Below are 8905 nucleotides of genomic sequence, written 5' to 3' on the forward strand. Positions count from 1 at the left end.
CATAGCCATCATTGTACTTAACAATGCTTTTGCCCTAAGATCACAAGCAAAGCAAGGATGTTTGCTCTACCCCTTCAACATGGTACTGAAAGTCAGAGCCATTAAATACATTAAGACCAAAAAAAGAAAAAGCATCAGGCATATAAATTGGGAAAGAAGAAAAAACTGTCTTTTGTGCAGACATGACTGTCTATGTAGAAAATCCTAAAGACACTACAAAAGAACTACTAGAACTAATACAACTTAATACAGTCAATAGATACAAGGTCAATATAAAAAAAATAAACTGTATTTCTACATATTAGTAAAATATGATTGGAAAATGAAAATTTAAAAATACCACTTGCAATCATAACCACAAACATAAACTACTTAAGGATAAATTTAATAGGATATGTGAATGAGCCATACAATGAAAACTATAAAACATAGTATGGGGTTGAATTGTGTCTCCCCAAAAGATATGTCAAAGCCCTAACCCCAGGGGGCCTGTAAATGTGACCTCACTTGGAAACAGGGTTTTTGCAAATGTAATCAAGTTAAGATGAGGGCATACTGTGTTAGTGTGGGCTCTAAATCTAATGACTGGTGTCGTTCTAAGAACAGGGAAACTTTGACACAGACACAGAAACACACAGGAGAGAAGGCCATGTGAAGATAGAGGCAAAAATTGGACTGATTTATTTGTAAGCCAAATAACACCAAGGATTGTTAGCAACCACTAAAAAGGAGCTAGAAGAGGCAACTGCCTCCTGGGAACAAGGCCTTGCTGACACCTTGATTTCAGACTTCCAGCCTCCAGAATTGTCAGACAGATAATTTCTGTTGTTTTAAGCCACTGAGGCTTGGATGCTTTGTTTTAACAGCCCTGGGAAACTAATACATGTGTTTACAGATTGGTAGACTCAAAACTGTCAATTTTGGAAGACTCAATATTGTCAATTTTCCCTAAATTGTTCCATAAATTTAATGCAGCCTCAAATCCCAGCAGGCTTTTTTTTTTTTTTTTTGATGCTCAACAAAAGCACCAGAGTAATTCAGGGGAAAGTATAGTAGTGTTTTCAATAAATGACACTGGAAAACTATATAAATATTTTTAAAATGAATCTCAACACTCAATCTCATGCCATACAAAAAATTGAAAATGAATTTTATATTTAAACATAAGGACTAAAATAATAAAATTTCTAAGAAAATGTATGAGAATATATCCATAATCTAGGGTTAAGTAAAAATTTCTGGACACAAGAACACTAATCACAAAAGAGAAAAATGTGTTAATTGGATTTCACTAAAACTAAAAATCTCTGTTGTTCAAAACACAGTGTTAAGGTATAAAAAGGTACAGACTCAAAGAAAATATCTGTAATACGTAAGTCTGATAAAGAACTTGTTATCAAAATAAGGCAGAAAAGAATTTGTATCCAGAAATACATAGGTTCATGCAATTCTCCTGCCTCAGCCTCCTAAGTAACTGGGACTACAGGCAGGCACCACCATGCCCAGCTAATTTTTGTATTTTTAGTAGAGATAGGGTTTCACTATGTTGGCCAGGCTGGTCTCGAACCCCAGATCTCAGGTGACCCACCCGCCTTGGCCTTCCAAAGTGCTGGATTACAGGTGTGAGCCACTGTACCAGACCATATTTAAAACTTAGTAAGACAAATAACTTAATAAGACAAACACCCCAATTTAAAAATACAACCTAAAGATTTAAACAGATAAGTCATAATAGAAGATACACAAATAGCCTATATGCATATGAAAAGATGCTTAACGTATTTACTCATCAGATAAATGCAAACTACTGTACAAGATACTATTACACATCCACAAGAATGGCTAAAATTGAAAACTAATAATATCGAGTGTTGACAAGGATATGGAGCAATAGAATGCTCATACTAATGCAAATATGTATCTGAAAAATAACTTGAACACAAATGTTCGTACCAGTTTTATTCCTAAAAGTCAAAGCTGGTAACAACATAAGCATTCAACAACTGATAATGGATAAGTAAATTGTGGCATATCCACACAAGAGAATACAACTCAGCAATAAGATGGTGCAAACTACTGATACATGCAATGATATAAATACATATCAAAAACACTGAGCTAAGTGAAAAAAAGCCAGGGGGAAAAAAGTACACTCTATGATTCCATTTATGTGAAGTTCTAAACAGGAAAAACTAATCAATAGTGCTAGAAGTCAGATCAGTGGTTTCCTGGGGCAGAAGCTGGGGGGAACCTGTGGCAAAGGGCCCCAAAATAACTTTTTGGAGTGACTAAAGAGTACAATATCTTGATTGTAGTACTAGTTGCATGAGTGTACCTGCTTGTTAATCAAACTGTATGTATATTATCCCTCAAAAAATTGAATTTCATAAAAAGAAGCAAAATCCATCCCACCCTCCATTCCCACAGGAAATTTAACATAATTATTAATAGAATTCACAGTTAAATTGGGAGGGACGAGAGAGTTGAGACCAGAGAAGTAATCAAAACTGTCAACCGTAACATGGAGTCTGAATTGCATGCAAAGACAAAGGAAAGTCACCAAGAGGTTTCATCGAGGAGATTAATACACAAATTGCATTTTAGAACAAATACTCTTGGTCCCAGAGTGGAACGGATTAACACAGTGGAAGACTTCAGTCTTTAGGGAGATCTGTAAGAAAGTTACTGCCTTAATCCAGAAAAGAAGATGGTCTAGACCAGGGTAGTTGACAGGAGAATAGAGAAATGTGATTAAGATTTAAGAGGTTGATTGGCTTTAAGGTTTCAGGAGAGGTTAAGTGCCTGGACATGAAGGACAACTAAGTGGAAATGTTCGCTCGTGGCTGAGCATGGGTCTCAAGGCTTGGAAAGAGAGCTGGGCTGGAGAGAGGGACTTGGAGTAATCCTCTACCAATCAAGACTGGTAAGTAGGATTACCCAAGAAGAGGAGAGAAAATGGCTAAAACCAAAACCTCACAGACAGAAAAGGACTGGGAGCGCCAAAGGCTAAAAACTTACAAATGTAACTAATCAAACTAAAGAGCAGCCTCCTGAAGACAGCTATGTTTTCAAACAGAACAGTGAGTCCTTAGACTCCCTTTTTTAGGGACTTGCAAAGGAAAATCCTTAAGTTCCTTCAAGGGAAACTCCAGGCATCTATCTGGCCCCAGAGGTTAACTACTTTACTTGTTAAACAAGAAGGTAATAGTAGTTTAAAACAATAGCCAAGGAAGTTAAAGCTCCAGAGATGTTTGCTTTCCCTACAGAAACTAAAAATAACATCTGAACATATGTCCCTGAACTGTCTCTCAGAGGCTCAGACCCCACTGAGGACCTCCACCTAACAGATCCACTGACACCTGGAGTCCAGGTAAGGGGAAAGTGAAAACTAAACTTTATAACTCACTTTTTATTCTAAGTTTCTTTCTGTAGCACTTGGGGAAAGTCACACCCCCAGCCAGTTAACATTTTTTCTACTGACTTTAAATTTTTAAACAAAGCTTCTCTTCCTTAACTAATGGCAAATCAGAAGATATTTGAATCTACCTACAACATGTAAGGCCCTGCTTCAAGATATCTCAACCTTTTAAACTTAAACCAACGTGTTACCTCCCTGTACTGATGTATGATTTTTGCCTGTAGCTTCTGCTTTCCTGAAACTTACCCTGCATTTAAAAATCCTTGCCTGCAAGCTACCCAGGAGGCGAGGATTTAAGCATTTAGCTGCTGGTCCTCCCTACTTAGCACTCTGCAGTAAACACCTACTGCTGTGTTCCTCCCTGTGGGTATTTGGTTTTACTGTGCCAGGTGAGTGGGCCCCAGTTTGGTTCCATAACATTCTCTCTCACACACATACATACCAATAACATTCCTCTCCCTCTCACACCTCAGTAAGGTTAAAAACAGAAAGAAGCCACTTTGAATACAATATGAAAAGAAAGTGACAAGAAGGCCCTTGCTCAACAAACATCAAACAGAATCTCCTTTTAGGACTTAAAGTTTATTCCAGTGCTAGGCTAGAAAAAGAACATTAGGTTCAAACCCTCTCCATCCCACAACCTGCTCCTTTAGTACCTTCAGAAGATGAAAGCAAGCTACTGCAGCTAACATCAAAAATTCTTTCATTCAAATCTAAAACAGACACGGAACAGACACTGACTTGGCAGTCAAAAATACATGGTGACAGAATCAGGTACAGTCCTGCACCCCTTTTGTCCCAGCCACTCGGGAGGCTGAGGCAGGAGGACCACTTGAGCCCAGAAATTTAGGCTGCGGTGGTCTGATCGCACTTTTGACTAGTGACTCCACTCCAGCCTGCGCAACATAGTGAGACACTCCAAACTGTACAAAAAATAAAAAGACACTAACCAAAACAAAATCTGTGTTCTGATTATTATTATTTACTGGGTGGAGTGAATGAATGTGTTTTGCAAAGTCTCTAAGAATGCTTCCATTTCCAACAATGGGCTAGTTTAGAGACCCAACTCTACCACCGAAAACAACTAAAAATGCTGGAAAATATTGAAAATATCTGAAATGAATCCATGAGCAGTTAAGAAAATAAGTAATCTGGCAAAAACAGTAAAACCAGGAATGCAACAAGTAATCAAAGTACTGAAGCTGGCTTTCACCTCAATGTCAAATTAAAGTGGGTGAACCTGAGTTTTAGGATTTTCACAACCTCATGGGTCAATGGAACAAAAAACAACAAAGCCCAGGATCTGGCCAAAGTATGGAGCACCTCCCAGTAACTCTTCCTAATGGAGTAAAATGAGTATTAATTATTACATTCAACACTCATTTTACAAAAACAGCTTGAGTCAAAAATAAATAAATAAATAGAAAGAAATAATATATAGCTTGAGTTAAATCATATGCAATTTGATAACCATCAGTTAGGAGAACATGATACAAATTTATGCAGGTTGGCAAAAAGATAGTCATCTCTTGGATTTGCTACCCATTTTGATGAACTTAATTGCAAAGGCAATTAAGACTAACTGCAATGCAACTTAAGGAACTCTAACTAGAACAATATATAAAAAGCAGTTTAGTAAGATTCAGAAAAAGCTATTTTCTCTTAACACCATTTGTTTACATTTAATAAAGTAAGAGAACACGAAGCCTTCTGTATTTAGCACATGTAATTATAACACTTTGTTTAAAATAGAAGAGACAAAGAATTAAGACAGCAAAAATAACTTAATTTGCATTGAAGTACATGGTACTTCTTGTTCAAAAGAAATTCATTTATAATCAACACTCTACAAAGAAATTTAAAAGTTAAGCCATATCATCTGACATCACAAAACTTTCTCATTAAAAAAATACTTTGTTCACAGACATAGAAAGTAGAACAGAGGTTATCAGAGGCTGGGGAGAGCAGGGAATATCAAGTTATTGTTTAAGGGGTACAGAATTTCTGTTTGGGATGATAAAAAAGTTGAGGAAATTTATAATGGTGATCACTGAACAACATTGTGAATGTACTTAATGCTACCCAAATTGTGCACTTCTAAATCGTTAAAATGAAAAGTTTTACGTTAGGCATATTTTACCACAATAAAAACAACGCAAAAGAAAGAAATATTTTCATGCAATTCATTGAAGTTAGAAATTCTCTCTAGTCTGAAATTCATGCAAACAAATGTGCTCTTAAAATTGGACCAGGGGAGCACTGCCTTTGGTCATCCGATCACTGATTCAAATCCAGTGTTTACTCTTCCTAACTACAGAGTCTTGATACAAGTTGTATTTTAAACCTCAGTTTTCTCCACCAGGATAATGAAAAAGTACCTGAACACAGGATTAAAATAGATAGTGATGATATTCATAAAGATAATCCAGGAAGTTAATCAAGGTGTTTTTATCCAGTTTTCTCCCAAGTCCAAATAAAGTCATCAACTAAAATTTGCAAACCTTAAAAATCATCTCTCTTTAACTAGTATGATATAGTTTGGGTATTTGTCCCTACCCGATCTCATGTTGAGATGTAATCCCCCATATCTGAGGTGGAGTCTGGTGGGAGGTGTTTGGATCATGGGCGTGGATCCCTGATGAATGGCCTAGACCATCCCCTTGATGATAAGTGAGTGTTCTGAGTTCACTCATCTGGTCGTTTAAAAGTGTGTGGCAGTGTGGCAAACCATCATGTTTACCTGTATACCTACGTAACAAACCTGCACATTCTGCACATGTATCCCAGAACTTAATTTATTTAAAAAATGTGTGGCACTTTCCCTTCCCCACCCACTCTCTCTCTCTCTCACTTGCTCCTGCTTTTACCACAGGATGTGCCTGTTCCCCTTTGCCTTCTGCCATGATTGAAAGCTCCCTGAGGCTTCACTAGAAGCCAAACAGATGTCAGCACCACGCTTCCTATAAAGCCTGCAGAACCGTGAGCCAATTAAATCTCTTTTCTTTTCTTTTTTTTTTTTTTTTGAGACGGAGTTTCACTCATGTTACCCAGGCTGGAGTGCAATGGCGCGATCTCGGCTCACCGCAACCTCCGCCTCCTGGGTTCAGGCAATTCTCCTGCCTCAGCCTCCTGAGTAGCTGGGACTACAGGCATGCGCCACCATGCCCAGCTGATTTTTTGTATTTTTTAGTAGAGACAGGGTTTCACCATGTTGACCAGGATGGTCTCGATCTCTTGACCTTGTGATCCACCCGCCTCGGCCTCCCAAAGTGCTGGGATTACAGGCTTGAGCCACTGCGCCCGGCCCATTTTTTTTTTTTTTTATATATTTTTTTTGAGACGGAGTTTCACTCTTGTCCCCCAGGATGGAGTGCAATGGTGTGATCTTTGCTCACTGCAACCTCCACCTCCCAGGTTCAAGTGATTCTCCTGCCTCAGCCTCCCAAGTAGCTGTGATTACAGGCACCCACCACCATGCCTGGCTAATTTTTTTTTTTTGTATTTTTAGGAGAGACCAGGTTTTGACATGTTGGCCAGGCTTGTCTAGAACTCCTGACCCCAGGTGATCCACTGACCTCATCCTCCCAAAGTTCTGGGATTACAGGTATGATACTGTGCCTGGTCTAAACCTTTTTTCTTTATAAATTTCCCCGTCTCAGGTTATTTCTTTGTAGCAAAGCAAGAATAGCCTAATACACAGTGCTTTGATAATATATTCAGGTATATCAACGATTTGACCCAATTCTTTAAAATGATTTCTGCATCTCTAAAGAGCAGACATGACTCAACCTTGTTCCCTTTCCTCCCATTTACATGGCCAGCTTCTCTAAGTTACAGCAAGAGACAGACATGGTATTTTAAAAGGAAGTAAACTGAAGATTCATTATCAAGTAAAAGTTTGACCACAGTGCTCCCCTTTTCAAGTTTTGGCTAGCCAGCACTTATGGTACTCAACGTAAGAGTCAATTTTCAGTCATCTGCATCAACAATTAGGCATGCATTTACATATGTGAAACCAGTCAGAAATTTCCCCAAGTGTTTCAGAGTCTAAATCACAAATTTACTCTTAGGAGACAAGACATGGCCAGCATAGGTAGTGTTTAATCTTTTGAAGAATGACAAATCCCTTTTAATGGAAAAATAGCTTACACACACCCACATGATAGACCTTCTTCTTCTGGTAACCACTGACTGAGAACAGCACAAAATAACATTATTGTGCTTTTTTCACAATTATTATTTTTTATTCACAAATAATATTATTGTGAATTTATGTTTAAATGGATTTAATTCATCACAACAGTATTTATATTTAAAATATGCTTGTATATATGTAAGAGGTTTTTTTAAGTTTACTGTTTGAAATATACATGAATTCATGAAGCTCCCGTCAATTACCAAATTCTCTTGGGATTTGTCACCAGCAGTTGGGAACACAGGACAGAAGATAAGACTGGAAGAACAAACCAGCAGAGGCAAAGTGTGTGTATATGCATACATCCCTCCCTGCACCTCCCCTACACACATACATGCACACTTTAGAAAAAATATGCATCATTCAGTATACCAATATATCTCTTTTAATATGCTGATATAATTCAAACTAATATAACAAAAATCTATATGACCAAGGTTTAAAAAAGGACACAACAAAGAACACACGATATTTAAACCTTATCAAATTATATACACCAGCACTTTACCACACATCCTTCTCTAGCCAACAGCATGATATTTTGTAATACAAAGACAGAATATCATTTTTAAAGTATCTCTCATGGTACAAACTTAATTCTAATATTTCATTTTTCACCTTAAACCTACCCTATTTTCAGCCAAATAATTATTCATGATTTCCTGAACATGGCTTAGGCATTACCACTGCCATACTTTTACCCAATTTATTTCCTCATCTAGAATGAATTCCCTCCCTCCCAAGAAAGTCGTGTCAACTTTAACATCTCTAACATGGAGGTACAAAGAGAAAAATGAAATTCAGTCATATTTGGACACCAGAATTGCTTATTTCAAGATTTACTGGAGAAGCTTTAAAAACCCCAAAGTAACCACACTGCTCAATGAAATAAGAGAGGACACAAACGGATGCAGAAACATTCTATGCTCATGGTTAGGAAGAATCAATACCGTGAAAATGGCCATACTCCCAAAGTAATTTACAGATTCAACGCTATCCTCATCAAGCTACCAATGACCCTCTTCACAGAACTGGAAAAAACCACCTTAAACTTCATATGGAACCAAAAGAGAGCCTGCATAGCCAAGTCAATTCTAAGCAAAAAGAACAAAGTGGGAGGCATCACACTACTGGACTTCAAGCTATAATACAAGGCTACAGTAATCAAAACAGCATGGTACTGGTACCAAAACAAGAGATATAGACCAATGGAACAGAACAGAGGCCTCGGAGGCAACACCACACATCTACAACCATCTGATCTTTGACAAACCTGACAAAAACAAGCAATG

General features: G+C 37.7%; 1 protein-coding gene and 1 long non-coding RNA gene across 2 annotated transcripts in view; both read right to left on the bottom strand.

Annotated features, from left to right (window-relative positions):
• Positions 1-8905, bottom strand: part of PDE7A (phosphodiesterase 7A) — a 119337-nt gene that overhangs the window by 72584 nt on the left and 37848 nt on the right. The gene's annotated exons all lie outside the window — the stretch shown is intronic.
• Positions 994-8601, bottom strand: LOC108317184. The gene is made up of 2 exons (XR_001830628.1): positions 7048-8601; positions 994-6412 (listed from the first exon to the last, which is right to left on the bottom strand). It is a non-coding gene; the product is annotated as an uncharacterized LOC108317184 (long non-coding RNA).

Source organism: Cebus imitator, unplaced genomic scaffold, assembly GCF_001604975.1.
Source record: "Cebus imitator isolate Cc_AM_T3 unplaced genomic scaffold, Cebus_imitator-1.0 Scaffold198, whole genome shotgun sequence".
NCBI lineage: Eukaryota > Metazoa > Chordata > Mammalia > Primates > Cebidae > Cebus > Cebus imitator.